This window comes from Melospiza georgiana, chromosome 14 (genome assembly GCF_028018845.1).
Source record: "Melospiza georgiana isolate bMelGeo1 chromosome 14, bMelGeo1.pri, whole genome shotgun sequence".
Classification (NCBI taxonomy): domain Eukaryota; kingdom Metazoa; phylum Chordata; class Aves; order Passeriformes; family Passerellidae; genus Melospiza; species Melospiza georgiana.
In genome coordinates this window covers 12,613,756-12,636,983 of record NC_080443.1, presented here as the reverse complement: position 1 = coordinate 12,636,983, position 23,228 = coordinate 12,613,756, and the positions used below count along the sequence as shown (strand labels likewise).

At 36.5% G+C, this 23,228-nt stretch overlaps 1 protein-coding gene across 1 annotated transcript in view; it reads right to left on the bottom strand.

Moving 5' to 3' along the window:
- Positions 1–23,228, bottom strand: part of SMPD3 (sphingomyelin phosphodiesterase 3) — a 104,773-nt gene that overhangs the window by 62,302 nt on the left and 19,243 nt on the right. The window lies entirely within an intron of this gene.

Below are 23,228 nucleotides of genomic sequence, written 5' to 3'. Positions count from 1 at the left end.
CATATGAGTTTTTTGTTAGCTTCAGGATCAGGTAAATTTAGACTGATAGCACTAGTGATTTGGGGGAAAAAAAAGAGGAGGGAGTTTGTCTGAAAATACAACCAATCCTACATGGGGAAAGAGCAGAAGCACAACTTAGATTGAAAAAACAAACAAACAAACAACAACAAAACCCAACAAAAACAACAGCAGCAAAAACCAACCAAACAAACAAAAAAGAAACCCAAAAGCCTCATAAAGAAAAGTTATACATGTCTATACTCCTCAAAACAGTGTCACGAAAAAATATATATCAACAACTTTTTCAATCAGACTAGAGTCATGTTAAGGACAGAACAGGCTAAATTTAATTTTCACTCTGATATCTTCATTATAATTTCCTGTGGAAAAGCAGAAGAATGGTCAGAACTGGAAAAAGCCTTTAAATAAGTCATCATAATAACAGTAATTATCTTTGTAGAGCCAATTTTATATACAGGAAAAATGGCAGTTTAAATTTTAAAACAAAGAAAAGAGCACCTCATACTTCCATTACTTTTATCTCAGCAGAATAACTTGCAGAGCAACAAAACACTAGATATTAGAAGACTATCAGGAAAAAAGTCAAAATCCCAATGCATGCAGATTAACCTTGTCTGTAAGTGTCCCCAGGATTGCCTCAATGACCAAATGAATGATATCCTATTAGTGCAGACCTTTTCTATATTCCTTTTCTATATTCCATTGCACAACACAGACTGACATGATCCAGTCAAAGGCACGTCGTAGATAACAAATAAATTATGAATTTATTAGACACTGCTTGTAGTGGACATGCTAAGGGACTGTGATATATCCCATGACAAATCCTGAGTGAATTAATCTAAGGTTAATCTAAAGGTTTATGTAACTTTCTCTTATATATGCAGGAGTTTACTCAGTGCTTAGGAAATGTTTATTTTTGACCAGAACAACACTCCAAGCACTGCAGGCACCTATAGTACACGATGCCTCTCTACACATGTAGGAGTAGTGTGATCTCTTCTTGCAGAAACCAACAGAGAACATGATTCTGATGCCTTCTGGAAGTTTCTGTGATTGTGAATTAGTTGTGCTGTCACACTGGCATCTCAGCTATGTTTTGTTCTTTCAAAGTGTATCTCATTTGCCAGACAATGATGTAAGAAATAGAGCAATAACAGATTATCTTTCTTTTTTAAAAGTCAAATCTATTTCAAAAGCACTCCATCCATTTCTTTTAAGCTGCAGTCTAGGCAACCATTAATCAAATCTCAGCTTCATTCTTTTCCAGTTCCTTAGAGCTTTTAGAAGAAAAAAAATTAAAAAGCAATATAATTAACAGAAGTGTCTTGGCTGCTTGTTAGATCCCTCCCACGTCTCAGTTCTTCCACTTCACCTCCCCTAACATTAGATCTCTAAAACCACTGCCCTTTCTTGTTTCCCACCAACAAAGCTGACCTTTCACAAAAGCATTCAAAATGCTTTGGCCATCATCAGTGGGACTACAGGATGGGGAATCCTTCTGTGTTCATGTTCACATAACCTAACAATTGCTACCTGACAAAAGGAGCCACAAAGCCCTGTCACTCACAGAGCTGTGCCTGATGCTTGCAGAAATGGCATTTCTAATGGCTGCAGGTGTCAGAAGGGGGGATCTGGGCCTTTCATGTCATGCTGTTACTTTACCATTCCATTTTGTAGAATCCAACGTGCAACCCACTGCAAGTGAATTCTACAGCTGAGCATTACAGATCCTGTCTATTAGAAAGGTAAATATTTAAATCAGGCAACTCTTTCTCTTTCAAAGAAAATCCCTTTATTAAAAAAAGCTAGAAGAGAGAGGAATTATGTATGTTCCAAAGAAATGTTTACAAGGTGAAGAACTGATGCAGCTTGGTGCATTTACAATTTTACTATTGGTGGAAAAAATGCAAACCTGGTCTGATTAGTACCTACAATCCCTACTTTTCTGGAGAGTCCAGTTTTCACTAGTAAAGGTTATTGGCAACAAAAAATTTAAGCAGGTAGGGCCAAAACCCAATCAGGAATTGAAATAAGTATTTAAGAGCTTTTGCTCTTGATTGAGCATCTCACCTCCACTTGAGCTCAGTTCAGCTCCATAAGCCTCACTCTGCAGGGCTCTGCTGCTTCTTGTAGTGTGAGAATCCAGGCTGGGCAGCATGGGCTAACCAGCATTTCTGGCTGACTGACAAAGTTCTGTACACCAGCTTTGGAATGAACTTGCCATCTAAACATAACATTTCTTATATGGACAGTGACAATTTAAAAAATTAGAATTTTTTTCCCATAAAGTTTAATTGTTACCACTCATTTCCATATTGTTCCCCTTGGTCAGAAACACCTTTGAATTTTATTTTATTAAATTTTATTTAAAATAAGTTCATAGGAGCACCTCTTTCCTTTTGTAACTCAGCATTTTTAAGGATTCTCACACCCCTCTGTGTGTGAGAGAGAGAAGACACCTTTAGTGCCCAAAATAGAAGTGCAAGATTAGTTTCAAAACACCTAATAGTGATAGAGCTGCTCATTTGCAACAATAACAACTTTACCCCATTTTTAAGACAAAACAACTATGAACAATTTTAAAACTGAATGCTAAGAGAGCTAATATATAAACAGCACCAAATTACAGAAAACCAGATATGTAGATTATACTGAATAGAAGACCCAGTTATGTCTGGAAGTTCTTATCCAAATTACTGTTGGACCAGATTGTCACCCTGAGATGTAACTGCAAATGAGTGCACATAATTATATAATGCTACAGGCTATTTGTTCTGGGTCTTATATGTAAAAATTTCTTTTCAAATACATTCCAGTCATCACTGTTCATATTATTATGACCAAAGTCATTCAATAGAACCCTTTACAGCATGTTATTTCATAGCATGGCCTAATCATATGCTATATCAAAATAAGATTTGGTAAAGGCAGTACAGGAAATAAAGGAAATAAGATTACACTAATTCAGACACCAAATAAAGAATGGAATGACTGTCTTAATTCAGGCAATTTGAATTATTAATGAACTGTTTGCATCTGTAAAGATTCTGTAGAGACTTATTCTATTTCCTCAACCATCTGGATCAGGAAATTGGAATCTCAGCTTCTGAAAGGTCAGGTGCAAGATGCTGCAAAGGGCTGCTCTTTTCCAGAATTTACTTCACTGACTGAAATAGAATTCCCAGGAAGTCCATCCCTGAAAATGGACAACAAAGTGCCACAATAAATACAGTGGGATCCTGAGATAGCAAGGTAAACACATGGTTCCAAAATTATTCTCAAACACTTTTCAGAAAGTGTTTCCACCATCGAAATACCACAGCAGGAGAGCAACAGGGGCAATGGCAGTTCTGTATCTGAGTTTCTGTGTCTGTCATCATTCATTACTTAATGGTCACAGCAAGAAGAGAAGCCCTATTTTCTCCTGCTCCTGGTGTCTTCCCCTTTCTGCTCCAAGAAGAATATTTGTTGTGAGAGCAGATAGGCCATGCCAGTTTAATCAGCCCCTTAGCCACCTGGAGAACAGAGAGTGATTTTCACTTAGGAACAAGTGCTGACTTTATTTGTTCATTCTTCACACTGGAGAATTCTAACACTTCACAGAACCTTAGATGTGAAATCACTCAGAATATGTATAGTGATTTACATATTAGTAAACCTCTAAGCTTACAGAAATAATCTAATTTGTTCTCTGTACGCAGCAAATTCTGCCTAAAGAACAGCGGCATTAGTCAATGTGTAAAACTGACCAAAACTTCCCATGAGAAATTTGTTATTACTGCCAACATGACTGAAAGAAATCACTAGTCCTTTGCATTAGATATTTTATTGCTTTAATGTTGCTTAATTACATCCTTTATTAGGTCTGTCATTTATTATTTTTGACCTCTCTACATGCCATTCTTTTGGAAATTCAACAGTCTTTTTACAAACAGTTATTTAGACTTGAAAAATTCCCTCCTCCCTTCTATTATTGCCCTTCCCTTTTAGACTGAAACCAATATCCAAACCTTAATATATTTAGGAATTGCAATGAGAGAATTTCCTCCTAGGAAACCAACAAAAATTACATAGGTTAAAGAAAAGAATAAGAGGTGACCTTTTAGGAGTGGCTGTTAATATTTGGGCTCCTGAGCAGCAGTATCTTCACAAGAGTGTATCAGATGCTATTAGGAAAAATGCAGGTAACTGCCACACACACAATAGAGTGTGCTGTAAATAAGAACAAGCAACAATGTTTGAAAAAATCTTGTACCAAGCCTCAGAATTTTCCATACAAAAGTTAATAAATATCCTCTGCATATACGTCTCACCAGCTGGTCAAACATCAAATGCTTTGTAATTGTACAACCTTCAGAAGGGATGCATATAAACAGAAATTCTGTCATTGATTTAAGCATACCAGTTGGTAAATATATATCAAATGTTCCACAAGACAGTTCTACTACTATCTGCACTAAAAAAATATAATAATCACTTTTTATCATGCTTTACAGTCAGGTGACAAATGGTACATGAATAATTTCCCCACCCATATTGTAAAACACTGTTAGAGCTACAAGATCCTGCACATTGAAGCATAAAAACTGCACAAACAGTGTCGCAGTCGAGGCGGTCACGACACAAAGCAGAGACCACAAGCAGTCTCAGTTAGTAACACTTGGCAACAGTTTATTAATGAAAATGGCTGATCTTTTATACACTTTCCAGTTGTTTACCCTTCCTCTACCTTAGCTATTGGCCACAATAATTCAATACCATGCCATTGGTGAAAAGTTACTCTAACTCCACCTAACTTTCTAAAAATGCTTCATCCAGCTGAAGAATGTTCTTATCTTCCTTCTCTCGATCTCCTTGGTTACGGCCTTGGAGAAAGCTCCTTATCAGCTTCTTCTTCTTCTTACTTCTCGCTCCTTTAGCTAACAGGCCCGCTGCTAGCCCCTTCCACAAAACAGAAATCTTGCAAACAAGAAAATCAGAAGACAAAGGAGCAGATGGTATTAGCAGCCTAGCATCACTGGGGTTTACAGTAACCACTTCCTTAATGGAGATCCCTCACATCTCATCCAAGCTCACTGCATCTTTTAAGCATCTATTAAATGACAAAGCAATTTTCATTATGCTCTTGGCAAATCTTGCCCAACAAATCAAGTACAGTATTCCCTGTAGTAATCAAAAGTTATGTTTCCAAGCCTGGATTCACCAGCACATTTGTCACACATAATAGACACCTCAGATTTTCCTGAGAAGTGCAAGTCACCAAAGACAAATAAATTGCATTGCATTTGTTTTGTACTTCCAACTGCCTCACTCAGCCTTGCCACTAATTTCTGCCACAACTGAGATGTTCCACACTTCAGCATTTTCCAGTTACAATAGACTTAAAACTAGCACACAAAATAACAAAAATAAAAAACCTCATCCAAAAAATACATTTTTACCACCGGTATGCTTGCCTTGCTATCATTCCCAAGAGGCATATTTATTATTCTCTCATAAATTTTAGCAATGCCTGTTGCAGAGAAAACTTCAAAGAATACACAGCAAATTTCTCTTGAAAAAATATTGTGCAACAATGGCATTTTCAGAGTTGTATATATTTACCTCTGCTAATTAAAGCATGAGAAAGGTATGTGCCAAAACATGGCTGTTAGAGCTGGTTTTGGTAATCAGGTAATGAAAGGTTTTACTTTATATCAGTGCCTCATTCCTGACATTTAGCTCTATGGTTTTGTTCTACCATCAGGTTCCACAAAACCCATTTGGAATTACTGAGCACCTCATGCACTGCCTGCAGTAATCAAGGCTTTACAATCAACATTTCTGAAGCAAAACATGCTCCAATCACTTTGGAAATTTCTTGCAAAAAAGTGGCAAAAGCAACATGAAATGCACAGCCAAGTTCTGAGTTGAACAGTTACTACAAACACCTGTCAGAAACCCTTTACACAGTTCAGACAATCCTGGAGAGAAGATGGAGAGTCTTATACAGTCACCATTTCAGCTAAGCAAAGGAACATATGGCACAAAAGAGATAAGACAAAACAGTGACTGCATTTCATTGTGCTTCTGAACTACCTCATTCTGAATTAGCCAGAAAGAAAGACATGTTCTCCATATCAGTTTTCAGAGGCATTGACTGATTCAACATTTTGTACAACACAGAGAAAAGTTAATGGCAGGCATGCAGGTGTGTTTTAAATCCACAGGTATCTAAACACATTGACTTTCCAAAGGCTTAAAATCTTTATTTTTTGCAATATTTGTATCTCACCAATAAACAAAGGCTATTCAATATGTATATTCCTAAACAATTTTAATGTCAGAACTTTCGGGACTCTTTTTTTTTATATAAAAAACCCCACCCATTTCTCTTTCCCCCATTCAGCCGCCAACTGTGGATATTTCCAGCACTGTGCTCAGCACCCTCCTCTCTCAGCAGCAAACTTCAGCACATCCCCTCATCCAGTGACAGATAATTACTGCAGCTTTGCAGAGACCCTGACTGCAGCCCCATCCTGCTGTGCTCATGGAGAGAGCCCCTGTGGCTCCACCAGGGCTGGCCACATCAGAGGACAGCACCTTCCTAGACCTGCAGTCAGGAACACACATTCCTCACCTCCCTGGACTGAAGATCTGGGTCCTACAAAAGTTTGCTGTTATTCTGTTAACATCAACAGGAATCACACAGGTGAATATTCACAGCAGGTCCTAGCACACAGGTTTCTGATTTTAGCACACCAGAGGTGAGAATAGCTCTATACTCAGCTATTAATGGAAGAAAGATTAAATAGAAATTATTATGAACACATAATAGTAATGTGACTATATAAGACTTTAAGGAAGGAAAAGCTTCTGCAATGCTACTAGCACACATTTTGTCCTATAAATAACCATCTCTGCTTCCACAAGTCAATTTTTATGCACCAATCTTCCAATCTTTCTAGACTCAAGAGCTATAAACAGCTTTCTTGAAAAGAAAAAACATCCTCCCAGCAAAATACTTCTATCAAGATTACACAGCTACTTGGTGTAAACATTCCAGAATGCATTCCATTACTAAATTCTTGAGAAGATTTGTAAAATAAAACAAAACTAAGTGACTTTCCCACCCCCAACAGTTTAGTGTTTCCTCACAAAACCATGAGCAAGCTAATGGTCCCTGAACATAATTTCTGCCTGAAGACTACAACAGCATGACAAACTAATGCTCCACAAAATATTTTTAATGCAAACCTTTCAAATATTCAACGAGAAGAACTTTGTATAATTTCCCAATAAAAATATTGCTTTCTAATTTTAAAGACCTATTAGGAAATCGTTATGCAGCAACCTTTTCTCTTCAGTGGGATTCAGCAACAGATTAGCAGCAGTTAAAACCTGAGATTTGTACCCTGTGGTTAGGCAAAGGAAAAAACCATGCTGGTTGCTAACATTTTGGTCAAATCTGACTTTAAAGAAAGTAGGAAGCTTGGGACTACCAGCTGTGATTTAAAGACTTTTCTACATGGGACAAGTTCAGCCTTTGCAATAACAGGACAAACTTTTGATGACAGGTTCTAGAACCATTCTAAGACTTTCTGCAGGGGAGCACTTGGACATAGAGGAGTCCTGCTGCTCATCACTGCAGTCAGCTGAGAACTTGGTACATGTGCAAGTGAATTCCATTTCCTGCTGACTTCCCTAGTAATTACATTTGGCTTTATGCAAGCAACACCTGCAAATGCAATTTTAATATTTTACTGTGAGTATGGCTGAGCTGATTACTGATAACCCAGGCCCACAATGTCTGTGAGCTTTTGAGAGATTAAAAGATCCCCTATACACAAACATTATGGTTTCCAAATACTTTAAAATTGGGAGCCTATTGTAAAGAACTTTGGAAAACTTTAACAGCAAAATTATGAGCAAAACAAACAGGAAGAAAACTAATTAGGCCAAAATATAACAACAACAATAACAAAAAACCCAAAACAAACAAGTACTCAATACATAATGAAGAAAGCTGTAGGAGAAATTAAATGCAAAGAAGTGATTAAAAATTTGTAAAAAGACAGCATTTCCCAAAGAAAACAAACACACATATCCTTCCCCCCCAAAAAACCCACCCCACTGTAGATTTCAAAAGATCTCATGATCTCACCTTTGTCATGTCTACACGGTCATCTGAAAATTCTTTTGGGTCTAGGTTTTAAAAGAAGTCCAAAATATGCAAGTGTCTATTCTGTGAGCTCCTGGGAAAATCTCTCTATGGAATTGTTTTCTCAGGACAGCCAAAGGTCTAAAATACTGAAATATTTCCTCAGAAGTAGAAAATTTTCGACTCTGTGTCCCTTCTGTCCCAATTTGATTTCAAAGTCAGTAATTTTGAATAATTGTGTTTTGATTTTAGAACTTTTCTTCAGAAAAGAACTGAAAAAAAGGAATTTTTAATGAAAGCTCTAAATATTTAATTTTGAAAATAAAAAAGTATAATGATTCAATAATTTTGGTTCAAAATTGGTTTTTCTTAAGGCAGGAGATAAACAGAAAAAAATTCTATTCAGCAAATTATTTTGCTTTCAGTTAGCCCATATTTTCTACATAACCCATGTAAGTAAAAAATCTTGAAGGTCTATTTCCTTTTCTACATCTTCAGCAGGAACTGGACTAGGTGGGAAATGGAAACTGCTGCTTTTCTCAGCTGTGCAGAGGCTGGGAACATTTGCCTATAAAGCACCTGCTCAGCATCAGCTGTGAACAATCAAACACTTGGACCAGTAGACTTTGTTTTAATTTATACTTCCCATGTCCAGTCAGGCACACAATTCCATTCTTCTAGTACATGGAATTAGTAACATTTATACATGTAATCATACAGTTTGTTTTACTGCATATGAGTTCCCTCATATCATCCCTTAAATTTACTAAGCAGTGACAAACTTCTGGTCCCCAACTAGAACACGTGGGTAGAACTTGGGTGTTTGCAACTCTTCCTTTAACTATCAGCTAGGGCTGGTGTGCTAATCCATTTTTACAGTTTCCTCAGGAAAAAATATCCAGTTAACTCAGCCTATTTCTTGGGCCTGGTTCTTCATGCATTGTTACACAAGACCTTGAAAAGGAGTGAAAAAACCCTTGACTAAACAAGATGTAAGATTGGTGCTGTCTTTCACTTTTCTCTTGTTTCTGCATAAGACTATTGTTTCTTAACCAGAAATTAGATTTATATAACTCAAAGTTACTGAGGCATAACTCAACATCACTTTGATCAAGTCGAAATTATTACAAGAATTACAACAATCCAGTACTTCCAACATTTTTAGAATAGTCTGTGTGTAAAATATTTAAGTATATAACTTTTTTCTCCCCACAAGTCAAAAGAAATTAGATTTCTTAATATCTCATTTCAGAAGTAAAATTCTGATGTGTAGAGTAACAAATAACAATTATGTGGATAATCAGTAGCACATACAAGATTTTGCTGGTAGAGAAAAAATTCAAAGGCTAAAGTTGCAGCAGAGGCAGAGTGAAGATGTCTTCAAGTTTCTTTCTGCATTTCTAAAGATCAAAATTTAAACAATCTAGAGTGAAAATGAGCAAACTTTTTATTCAAATATTCCTGGCTGTTCAAATTTAGTCTCCTGTTAAAGCTCTATTAAGGACCTTTCAGAAGCAAACAATGGACTTTTCAAAAATGAGACAGCAAATCTTTAATAAAAAGAACCACCTCTGAGTCAAACAAATGAAGATTATTAAACTTTTTTTTTAATAAATGAAAGCGGGAAAGAAATTTTTTCCCCTTAAAAATGTAAGTATTCACACATAGCTATCAGTCAATAAATATCAACAGATTTAATGAAAAGTACTTATTAGTTTTCTATTTTAAATTGGTTCACATGTGTTTGAAATAATCCAATTGTGTACTTCGTAGTTTAAATTAAAAAATGCCTTTGTATATTATTTTTAAGGTGACTGCCAATTTTGAGAAATGATTACATTTCACATAGATAGAAGAATTATTTTATAAGTTACATAATGAAACAGCTTCTCTATATAGAGAAGGTCCTTCCTGCTTGTATTAAGTCTGAACAAAGCTTCCAGAAAAATAAGAGAATACACCAACCCTGGGCTCAGAAACTACAGCTAAGGAGCTGCTCCAGTGCAGCTACAGCTTCATCCTGCTGGCTGGAAAACTACCAAGCTTCTGAGCTTCCCTGCAGCACTTTAAAGCCAGGGGCAGAAGAGGGAAGAAACAGCAAAGATTTAGAGCATCAGCTGCCTAACAGGGACTTCAATTTTGGATTAATTTTTAGATGAAATATCTCTACACATGCTGTCACTACAGCTCAAAAGTTGTTACCAGAGTGTATCAGTTGATCTGTTTTAGATTGAAGGGAGCAGCGAACACCTTCCAGCAGTGTTGAGGGCCACAAGGACAGCAGCTGCTGCTGCTGTTGTATCTCAGCTCTCAGACTGCTCCTCAGAAGGAACCTTCAGAAGAAAATGATGCAGGTCCTGCTCAGATTTAGTACCACACTGGCTTCTAACCAATTACCAGCCAGACAAACACAAGTTAGATATCTGGGGCCTATGAACAGTTTTCTGTGGTGGTGACCCATTTTCCCCATGTAGCCAGCTGCAGTTTAAGGGAATAGAAGGTCACCCATTAAAGGGTCACATAAGTTGATTAAAAAAATCAGCACTTGGTCTGCAACACATTTATAAACATGGGAAAATGATATGGAGGAATGAAGATGGAACAAATATCCAAGTATTAGTCCTATTTTTTGTAAGGAAAAGCCTTTGTGATTAGATTGCACAACAGCAATACTTTCAATACAGTAACATGACTCACAACTATTTATTTACTTTTCTGTGGTCAATATGATCACTTTATATCAAGAAGGTAGAGACTCTGCAATAAAATATTGTCAGCAGGTATATAGCAGGTATATATACACAGACATGCTATATGATCTTACAAACTAAGCAAGAAACTAAAAAAATTCAGTTTGAGTAACCAAACTTCTGACACTTCCCAGGTCCCTCAGCAGGATGTGTGCCAGACAATAATATTAAGCTTTGTATATTCTAGGAGAAATTGTTCCACCCCAACAGAGATCTTCACGTAAAACAGTATATTATACACATGAAGCTAAGTAGTGGAAGATGTGCTATATTTTCCATGAACAAAATCTTAAATATCCTTACTTGCAACTTCAAACGTAGTTTTCTATATGCAATTAATTTAGCTGTAGATATTTTTTCCTACTCTTAGAAATATTAATACTAAAATCACTTTCTTTAGCATAGAAAAATGTCCTCAATTCCCCACTCAGTTTCTTTGAATTATAATATATATTTTAAAAAATGAAAAAAAACCCCATGTCTAGAATGCAAATTTTGAAATAAAGTAATTTTGGACAAAACCTGTATTTAACTGTAGTCTCCCAGTTCTAAGTGTACCAGGTGAAATTGGCCTGTAACTAGAAATGGAGAGTGAAAACAGTCTGGAACTGCAGACCCCATCCTCTCCCAGCAGCATTTTCAGGGGCAGCTCACAGAAGGGTTGAGGTCATGTTGCAGGCACAGGGCAGAAGAAGAAGCACAACCTTTGTAATGGAGGCATTCCTGTCCCTGGGGCTCCATTTTGTCACTGTAATTTTGTGGATCCTTTATGAGGCCATGCCCCTCCCACAGTCAAGCAATGGAAGTGTATTAATTGAAGTATCAACTGAATATGCAATTAAAAGTCACAGGAAAATGGCTCCTCTATATCCTCAGGTTAATTCCCTTTAGTTCAGCACCAAGTTCTGCACCAGCTTGCATATAATTATTATTATTACTTTTTATGTATTAGTACATCAAATCACATATGCACACAACATCCATTGTTCAGACTCCAATTATTCAGACCCTGTACAGAAATCAAGTCTACCACAGGCATTGTTATTGTACTATGACTAAAAGATTTCAAGTGCTGTAAGTTTATATAAAACGGTCAAAGCCACTCATCCCACAAACAAAAAGAAGCACAGATTTTCTGGAAGGTGGCAGCAATCACACAAAATGTTTGCATTTCACTTTTAGAAATGGGAAGTAAAGAAGGAGCTCTCTCAGGAATCAGCATCACAGATCCTTTGGATGCAATTAGTTGCAGAAGTTGCTCCATTCAAAACAAGCCTGTAAAGTCTTAAAAACTAATGCAAAATCTGCTCAAGCCACAAAAAGCCTTTAAAGTTTTAAAACCTAACACAAATTTTTGTATTCTGTATTTTATCCTCCTGAAAACGCTACATTAACACAAACTGGGACTGGAGTCTCAATTAAAAGGCACAATAAACATTAAAAGACAGCTGCCTCTGCAATAGAAGAGGTATATTTTTGCTAAGTAACTCACTGAACTATAGTAAAATAAAAAGATTTACAGCACTGGGAAGAGGATTTTTGAATTCACAATAGATTTTGGAAGAGAAGAGGTTGGTTTCTGCTAAATAGACTATTAATGCTGATGAAAGCCTACAATACAAAACCTTTTCAAGGTCATGCATTTCAAACCCATGAAAACTGGTTAAACTCAAATTATCTGTTTACTACCAGCTTAATTCCAAATAACTCAAATTTTCTATCTGAAAGCTCAAACTTAGGCTTCAAAAATATTTAAAGGAAAATAAATGTACCTCCAACTACTAAGTGAACTGCTAATGCTGAGAGTCTGATTTTCTTAAAATCAACTCCAGATTTGATTATCCATACACTAGTAGTTGAACTACAGTAGCAGAAAGAAAAACAGACACTACCAAATCCACAAAAAATTTAGACTAGATTTCAATAAAATCAAAAATACCATAAAATCACACTGAAGGTTCTAGAAATCTCAGGTACCATGGGTCAATAACAGGAGTTAAGTGGTGTTACAGCCTTTTTTAAATGAGATAGAATACAAAAAGCCTTCTCTGCAGCTTGGTTGTCTGCAAAAAGCACTCAGCATTTCAGCCAAAGAAAATATTCTTGAAAGCACAGCCAGTCGTTCAACAATAGAAAATCAATGTAAAACAAAGAACTAGGGAGCTACTGTAGTAAAGTACTTTTTTCTTGACACAGACTCATGCTGGAGATCAGAGGGGCTACAGAGGCGAGTGGCTGAGCTGCAGGAGGGCTCCTACACTCATCCAAATTCTTGCTTTGCTGTAAAACCTGCAAGGCAGTTCTTGATGTGCTATTCCAGAAGATTCTTTGTGCAGCACCCTAGTTAACATTGCTCCCTATCAAGTGTCCTCATGGTACCTCAAAGACAAAAAAACCCCAGAAACACTCTGGCCATTGTGAGCAATTGTCTTATTAGCTGACATGGCTCAAACTCCAAAGAGCCTGTAGATAACTTAGAAAAAATTAATTAATGACCTAAAGTCTTTTCCATGGAAAGTACAACCAGGGAGAAAGCATCACCAGGAACAAAAATACAGGAGATGTCTGCATGTGTCCAGCAGTGCCTGTAAAAAAATATTCTATTAAAGAAAATGTCTTTTCCATTGTGCTGTCTGGCATCTTGCCTAATTACTGTGGTAAAAAAGAAAAATGGATGAAAAATGATCCTGCACAGCTTGGAACTCTTTATAAGCTCTTTCTAACTTGAAAATTTTATTTGCTCTAAACAAATGTTAATTTCACTGCTTAAAAATGTCTGGGATTGCTGAGAGGTTAACAAGATATACTTTAAGCAATATTTTAATATGTTTTATTATAGCAAAACAGTAATTACATTATTAAAAAAACAGTAAATCCAAAGTTTTTATGGACTTATTCCCCTATAGATCCACAGTAATTTTGTAATAATTATCTCAAACTCTTTGCCCAAATAAAATTCCAAGTGTAAATTGCTTCAGATCCATCTCCCACAGTGCTTGATTCTGGTGCCAAAAAAAACTGATTTAGAGGTAAGGCACTAACTAATGTGAGCTGATTTAATTTTCCACTCTCCCTATTATGGTTTTTGGGAGGGGTTTTTTTTAATTAAAAGACTCTCAAAATCTTCTAACTTTCTACTGTACTTCTTCCTTCTTGGTCTGAACATGCTGCTATATCATTCAAAACATTATCTGCTGATTTGAGCATCCAGTCAGTTCCAAAATTTAATATTAGATCTATCTAACAGATGGTTCAAACTAGGGTTTTAAATGTTTTAACCACCATAGAGCAAAGCAGCGAGCAGAAGAAAAATGAGGATATAACCCTGCAAGCACCTCCACAGAATTTAACAGCCCTTTAAAGTTCCCAGTTACGTTTAACAGCAGGCAGGCAACCAAGTATGCAAGTCCCTGAGGTGGAACAGGTAGTTCTGACATCAGTCTAACAACTCTGCCATCAGACTCTTTTTCCTTTCCTTCTCCTTAAAGTGAGAGAAAAGATAACAGAAGCTACATATATTTCCATTAGAACTTCTGATGTAAACTCGAGATGTAATGATGAAATTGACAGCTTTACTTAAAGGAATTCACCTCAAGAGCTCTTGCAGGATATCAAGTTGAACTTGTCCCTTCCATTGCTGGGGAAGAATAATGCATAACAGCAGATCTGAAATTGTACTTGCTCTGTATCCTGTCTGCTTCCATTTTATTAATTCTGTCAATGAGAAACAGATGCTATGTTTGATTTTCTCCTGACAGCAGATCAGTGGGGGAAAGCAACAAGCTTGAAGACAGCTCAAGAATGTTCTATAAAATGGGACATTGAAGGACTCAACATGAGAGCACAGTTGCAGATAAACAAAATATCCATCAATTTCAATAAGTTTGAGGCTGTTCCCTATATCACATTCCTGTTACACTGCACAGTGACAACAGAGTGACACACAACAGATATGAGAAGCATTACTGCCACTGTGGCCAGCTCCCAGATGTCAGCTATAAAATCAGCAAGGTACCTGCTGAGTTACCCAGAGACTGTGACATGCTGGCACTGGCAAGTACCATGCATAGCTAATCAAACTCGAGGTGGATTTCTCCTTGCTCCCAGGTTTCAGGAGCATGCCTTCCCCCCCATTTTTAGTTGCTGTCTATAATGGGTTTATACAGATTAGCTGCATTAATGTTGTGTCCCTGCTAAGCTGTGATGCTGGCTGGATAATCATCTTCTCTCTCCTTTCCATGACCCTTCTTCACTATGAGTTGTTCCTGGGTTTGACTGGTTTTTTTACACTGCCCCACTCCCTGACCCTTTACAGGCATATTGATCTCTTCACATTTCAGGAGACAGCAGTAGAATGTGTAGCAGGCTGTTAGTTGTCTTGTTGCATCTTGAGAAATTGATGAGTCTATTACCGACTAAATTGAGGCTAATCAGGTATAAAATTCTCATCTTGTAGCTTTCAGTGACCATTACCAGATTTCAAAGGCTACACAGCAGTTGTTCTGTGTGTCATATCCAGAACTGGTGTTGAATTAGAAGAAAACAACAAAATAGAATGACCCTGGTCACTGTGGGTAGATTTCCTTACCTTGCTCTTTCCCCATATTCAAGTCAAAGCTGGTTTTACTACTCAGTACAAGTCCATTTGAGAGAATGAACAGATGACATCAAAAACTTTCCCAGCATTCATAACTGTAAATTACTAAGGAAAACAGTATTGACTTGTGGAGTAATTACCTTCTATACCAGATCATGCTTGTGAATTTTAGAAAGCTCAACAGCAGGACAGAAAGCAGAATCAAGCAGACATAGTGCTGTTCTTCCTATCTTATCAGTAATTTCTAAGGTGAAGAACACAAAGAACCAACTATTGAAAGGAGCTATCTCACTACTTCAAACCATAGTGAAAGAACCATAGTGTGAACTACAGAGATTTCACTGCAGAGATAAAATTATTCTGTATGGCTGTTGGGAGGGCTCAGTGTCATCTAGGAGATATGAGCACTCTCTGTTCTTGCTGAATATCATTTTGTACAAAATAGCAATGGAAAGGATTTTCCTCAGTAACGAGCCATGATGGGGGGAAGAATGAAACTTAAGCCAGCTAATTTTTCCTGGATCATAATGTTCTTCATTTTTAGGCCATTTGAGTTCCATATTAATTCTAGAAAGATGGAGACTTTGCAATCCCCCTGCTCCCTCTCTCATTACATATGTACTTGTAAAAGCTACCCTGCAGTAATAAAACATTCATCTCTGTACTTCTCATTATGGGATCACATACTCATAGTGATGGATGACCATGTGTCAGAGCCCATTTCCACAGTACAAAATATCACTGAGTCATCATTTGGAATATGAAAGCACAAGTCCAAACCCTTAGCTAGACTACACATTTTTGTTTGTTTTTAACCTACACTGAAGTAGCTTCTGAGCCATATCATTGACAGAAATAGCTGATACTTTGTTTAGGCTTAGTCATACCTAATTGAGTAATTCTGCATAGATACAGCTACTGTCTTCTGAAATGTGCCTTCCTAACAATGCTAAAGGCAAAATTTATTATATCCAGGAACAGTAGTACAAGACATGGGAATAAATACTATGCAGATTTAAACAAAAAAGACTGGAGAGATACTACTTCATTGCAGTTGATATGACAGTACTTGCTTTGCATTGCAATAATAACAGAAATTAGTAAACTACTCTGAAAATTTTTCAATGCAGTTCATTTCAGCTGCAGGCCTGCTGAAAAAAAATTGTCACCTATGTTCAGATGGTGTTAAAATACAAATTTCTAATGTGGATTTTTACTTCTTTTTCATGTTTTGTTGCACTGGATAGCACAGTCTACCAACACATCTGGAAGTTACATTTACCTATTGACAAGAGCTACTTAAAACTGGTTTTAGATTAAAACAGAAAAATTAAAATAAAAACCCAAACAAACAAAAAATCTAAAATCTATGTTATGTACTTAATTACATATGCCAAATCCATCTAACTCTACATAAATCAGTCTTTCACACACACTGTGACAGAATGTGCAAATCTCTCACAACTCTGAAAAGAGAAAACAAATTGTGAAATCATAGCATCTTACTTATTGATTCTTATAAAAAGGAAGGTTTACAAAGGGAAATCCCCAGTTTTACATCAAAACAGTCACATCAACACCACATTAGTATCAATGGGATGGTGCTGCTTTGCCAGTCTATGTAACTAGATTATACCCTAACGAATACCCTTTACAGTTTATTTTCTCTTCATCCTATCCAATGTGAAATGTTGAGTTTCACTTACCCTTCAGTGTGTCTTCTGTTATAGAGCAACAGTAATATTAGTTAAATTTTTTTTAAGTATTGGAATTTCTAAGTATGTAACATTTTCAGTGCTTATCCAGACTGGTTATTTATGAAGTTGGTTTCCTTTCTCTTGGATTAAGGCTAAAGAAAGACATGGTAAGACATTTACCATAGACTAATGAGCGGGACACAGGAATGGCAAACTAATTATTCCTTACCATAATTCCACAAAAGCTTGGTATTCATAATTCTAATGGTCTTTAAGGATTGAACAAACACTGATTTCTATAATATTTCACACCTTCTATTACAGTTCACCTAAGCAAACAAGGCAGAAGGCAGGAGGAACCTTTTGTAAACTGCAACTTTTATTTTTATCAGACGTGCTCTTAGTTTTTAAGTAACACTACAATGCTCTCTTTCCCTAGATATGTTGTTTCTTCCTATTTTGAGTTGTGATTATTTAAATTAATTGTTGCCTTTAGCACAAGCATCAGAGGTAACAACACATCAACATCCACCTGACATCAAGAAGGAGTAAATATAGACAGTAAATATAGACTGCTCCACTTTTCAAAGGAAAGTAATATAAATGCATGTGATAAATTCAGCATGTCTTTCTGGTGCCACAAGGCCCTGTGAGGAGCTGGCTGTCATTTAGCTGTGCTGTGAATTAGCAACTGCATCTCTTATAAGCAATTAGGTGTGGACAAAACCTATTCCAAACAAAACTGTTCCACATTTTATCATACTACATTTAAACATTATCTGAAGTGATAAAAGACACAGCCCAAGTGTTGTGCTCTTCTTTGCTTTCAAATATATCCAAGAAAGGTTCTGGGCATAGCAGGGCAGACTGCTCTGACCTCTGTAAAGCAACTATTTTTACTCATACTTACAAAGTTGAAATGCACTTCTCACAGAAGTGCTCATGTCTTTCCACTGAAAATGGAAAAAAAAAAAACAAACCACCCAAAAAGGGCAGAGGATTAGCTGAGATGCAGTGCACACAACACTTATGCTGTAGTTGCACAAAGCTGCTACACAAGCTGATTACTCCTCACAGAAGTGTAACCTCAGTGTTTCCCTTGGCCTTTGAAACTACTTTGAATTATGCTATTTTGAACTTTCTGCCAGAACACCTGTTTCTCCGTCCTTGTTCCCTTGAAGATATCAGCAGAAAAGGTCACTTATACTGATAAATCCATGCCAACTTAAAAATTCAGCTCTAATTAAACTGTAGAAAAACACAATCAATAACAAAAAAACACCTGGGTAGCTATCTAAAGAATATGTTGATATTTTCATAAAGTACTGGCAGTTAAGAATATTCAAAGACAACAGTTTTCCTGTAGGGGGACAGCACAAGGCCTCACAAAACTCAAACACCTAAACCCAAAGCTAAACATTGTGTGCACTGTCTATCATCTATAAATAAGCACATTTTTCAGGAATAATTTGTAAGCATTTCTAAAGGCAGAAGGAAGCAAGATTTCAACTTGACACACAGAGAAAACATGAAGGAACATCAGGGAAAGAAGCCAGATCTCCCAGTCCCTAAATCTTACAATCAGTACATTAAACCACTTCAGGGCTTTTGAAGAACCACAGTTTAACATAAAAGCAGTCTAAATTAAATGCATTTCACTCCCGTAAAACTTAATTAAAATCAAATTTCACCATTTTTATAAGAAGGAGTAATAGTATGAATGGAGTTCCCTGCACAAAAAGAAAAATAAATAATAATTTTGCCTTTGTCTAAAAAACAACAGATTTTTCCTGAAGTCAGATTTACAGCAAAAGAAAATGAAGAATTGTGAAGTTAACAATGGAGCAGAATAATTTCTGAAACCAGCCAAATCTTTTAAACAGGATTTACTAAGGAAAAGAAAGCATGCTACACAGAATGCTATCTCAAATAGGGATTAGAAATAGGAAACTCATGTAAATTCTACTTTTCTGTAGAGATTGAATAGTAACTATAAATCTGTCAGTTCTATGAGATGTCTCTATTAAAGTGAGAAAAGGTATAACATGTTAAGGAAAAATGTTTCTCTGGTGATGTGACACATGAAAACCCTTGAATTTCTGCCTCTAAAACAAAACACTGAAGATATTAGAATCAATAAGGACTGTTGTAATGTTGTCTATATTTTTTCAGTGTCCAGCAGTAAAGAATGAAGAATAAATTGGTGACTTTTAATAGGCAAAAATTTAAGAATGTGAAATATTGGTAGATTTTGATACAATTACAAGTGGTTTTCTAATACTCAGGAATAAAAAAATCTCAACTACAAACTGAACATGTCTTATTTTCCCATGTATGCTCTTCCCCCTCTCTAGGGTGTTTGCTGTTCTCTTACAATATTTCTAAAAGAAAACATAAAATATTTGTCCTACAAAGAGCAGTTCCACAGATATTTCAAAGAACACTAAAATCTTTAGAGTCCACATATACAGTCTAGCAACAAACACTTGTGTAAGTATTTGCAACCTTTAACTTTTTGGAAATTCCTCTGGTTCTGAAAGTTGGAGTGCAATACCAGCTTATCCGCAGGTTTTTACTGGCTAACTATTTGACTTCAAAAGCAAAAGGCAGATTTAGGTCAGACATTAATTTATTGTTTCCTTTATTTAAAACTTTTTATTAAAAAATCATCAAAATAGTCTAAGACAGAAAAACCTAGTTAAAAGAAACTATTTTAGAATCCAGATCTGTAATAAACAAGTTGCATAAGGCAAAGCAAATAATGCCTTCACACTCAAGTAGCTCAGAACCAGCTGCTCATGTTATCCACCAGGTGCACTTCCTCCAGTTTCAGACATGCATTAAACCTTGAAATCAGAGTCTTCTTAGTTCTAATCAGTACTATCATCCCAAAGGATTCCAAACTATTTTTGTAGCCAGTAACCAAACACTGTTTACTGCCAAAACAAGCAAAATAAGCACTGATCAGCACAAACCACATCATAATTGGCTCTGTCTTCAGGCAAAAATATTTGCAGTCCCCACTGGAGCCCAGCTATGTCAGGAAAAGAGAATCACTGCATACAAGTCTTAAAAATATGCAGCCATCACTACACTACTTCCTAATGGCAAAGAAAAAATAACACTGCGAGCAATTAGTGCTTATCATTTAAGTTTCAAAGTTGCAAGAAGTTCCAGGGATTCATGAATTACTTAAATTTTACAACTTTATTTCCAGTGAAAAACTGTAACTGGTGAAAATACCTATTATGCACAATGCAACCAGGTCACAGTTACACCCAAGAAGAAAGGAAACTACTTCTTGTCAATATTTTCCAGAACTACAGAATTAACATTATGTCCACTTATTAGGACTCAAATCCTCTTTATTTTATCATCACTCACTCAGGCAACACCACTGGCACACAATGACAAGACAATGGGATGAAGTCTTTATTTGCTAAACAGGCTGGATTGCTGCTTCTACCAAAGTCTTAATGGAACATAGATTTTTCCAGTCAGATCATTCTGTAATAGTCATTCCCTGGAGATGTGCTTTGCAAGGAGGAGGAACAACAACAAACAAGAACACCCATGTGCAGCCAACCAGTTATTCCTGCTTTACTAAAAAGAAGTGTTAAGAATAGCATTTTGCAACAGCTGAATTGGGAAAAACTTGTACAAACAGTAAAATATTTTCTTGGTCCAAAAAAAATCTATGCGGAATTCAGCTTGTATATGTGCTTGTGAAATTTCCAAGAACTGTCAAAATTTGTTTCAATCACGTGTGGCAGTGGAATCTCAGCACAGTTGCATTTTCCTGATGACACATTCTGTGGGCAGAGTTTGGGATGGATGTGGCATGAAGATGGACAATTAAAACAGTGATCAATTTCCCCATGCAATACAGAAAAAAAGTTCTAACATTCTTTTTAATTTAGTGATGATCTAATTTTCTTTTGATTTACAACTCCTAACATAGTTGGAGTTTTGTTTTTTTTTTTTTCTTGTAAGGTTCCAGTAAATTACAGGGATCTTAATTCTCTTAAAATAAAATATAGTGAGGGAGTTTTCTCCCCATGGCTGAAGAGATGAGCTGGAAATCTGTGCTGTGTAGGCCCTAAAAAAAGCACAGATGATACAAAGAGAAAAACTAAGAAAAATGTTCAAAATCCAAGTGATTTATTTGGGGCTTTAAAGTATAACTATGTTCTTAAAAAATTCATTAGGTCAACAATGCTGGAGAAATATATTTCCCTACAAATTTTAATCTACTTACCTGTAGTACTCCTGTCTAGGAGATCAGTAGGAATTGCTCTCTGCTAATCACAGTTTATCCAAGTCACCCATCAGCAACTTAAGCTTTTGAAGTTATGAATAATATTTTTGTACAATCTCAAAGAGTTAGTAGTAATTTTGGCCAAAGGAGTATTTAATATTTTATAGGGAACATAACACAAATAAAAATAAATGGCAGCTTTCATGTCTTGAATTACTAAAAACTACAAGGATTCGCATGGTATTTTTCAAAGTAATAGAGCAAAAGACTGATGTTCATAGCTCCATTAGAAACATTTATATGCAAAACACTGCTTTTTCCCATCATGAATTTCTTTTAAGATTCATTATTGCCCTGTAGCACATTTGTCTGAAAAGAGACTCTAGGGAGGTGACACTTTCTTTGGTTAGCATTGTTGTAGCTGACAGAATGCATAAAAGGCAAAATGCTTTTTCTCCAGCTTTCAGCCTGAGCCCATCAAGTGCAGAAATTCTCAGCCTTTTCTCATCTTGAATTCTAGATTTTGAAGTTTACAGAATAATTGTAGGTTTCCAGCAGAATACTTTTGGCACATAGACCATTCGAGCTCACAGAAATGCTACTGGTGCCTTAAATACCATTGATAAAAAAATCTTGATCTTCATTGTAGATATGTCAGCCTGATTAGAAATCATTGCATATTCTTAGAATTAATGCATATTTCCTTATGAAGGAATGATTCCTGAAGGCACCCCACACTTACCTTCCTATGAAAAAAAATTTATACCTAGAAACATTTTTTTCCTTCTCTCTTGAGGTGGTATTATAGGCCATTGCCTGGACTTCTAGGCCCTGCTGTGTTAAACACTTGTACAAATAGCCAGTCTCTGTTCTGAAGAGCTTACAGAATATTTCATTTTCTTTTTAGACAACTGAACAGAGGCACTGGAAAATACAAGTGAACATCACGATAAGCACTGTTTACCCACCGTAAAGTCTTTCCAGGTATCACAGCAAATAAGAGTTTCAAAGGACTTCAAAGGAAGAAAGGTGACCCCAAGAAATATTTAGAAGCAGCCTCTTCTAAACACAAGGAAAGGTCAAACAAAAGAGGCTTGTTAGAAAGCTGGATAAGTAAACCACCAAAACTCTTTGCTGACCTGTACTTCAGAATAAAAACTAAAAGCAAGTGACACAATAGATAAGCCAGAGCAGAGCAGAGTTAATCAGCTGGCAAGGTCCCCTCACTCGTGTGCTGGAGACACAAGCAGGAGAAGCACACAGCGTGGCTGACTCCAGAGCCAAGCCAGTGAGCTCAGCAGCACAGCTCTGCACTGATGGCAACTGCACAAAATGGGATTCAAGGTTCACAGAGGAGGAGGCTCTTCTCAGAGTGTGGGAGAAGTCTGGAATTTGGAAAGATATTTTGGTGCTACTGTTCTTGGTTTTGCTCCAGTTAAACGCAAGATGATAAGTTTTTTAAGGCAACAGCATTTAACATTACCCAAAAGCTCAATACTTTTAAAAACCCAAGAATTTATTTAATTAACAGAGGCACTTCATGCTACACCTTCTCTTCACCCCTGGGTCATCAGGTCTTATAAAAGCCCCATAAGTTGTGAAGTCAACTAGAAAATAAAGGTCTATAAAGGTCAGGACAACATAAGTACCAGAAATACACTTCATTTCCTGGGACAGAAACCTGCAGTGTTAACTGGCCCAGAGCTGCAAATGAGATGCACCTGAGCTGGCCTGAATTGAAGCCAGGGCAGCCATGTGGTGT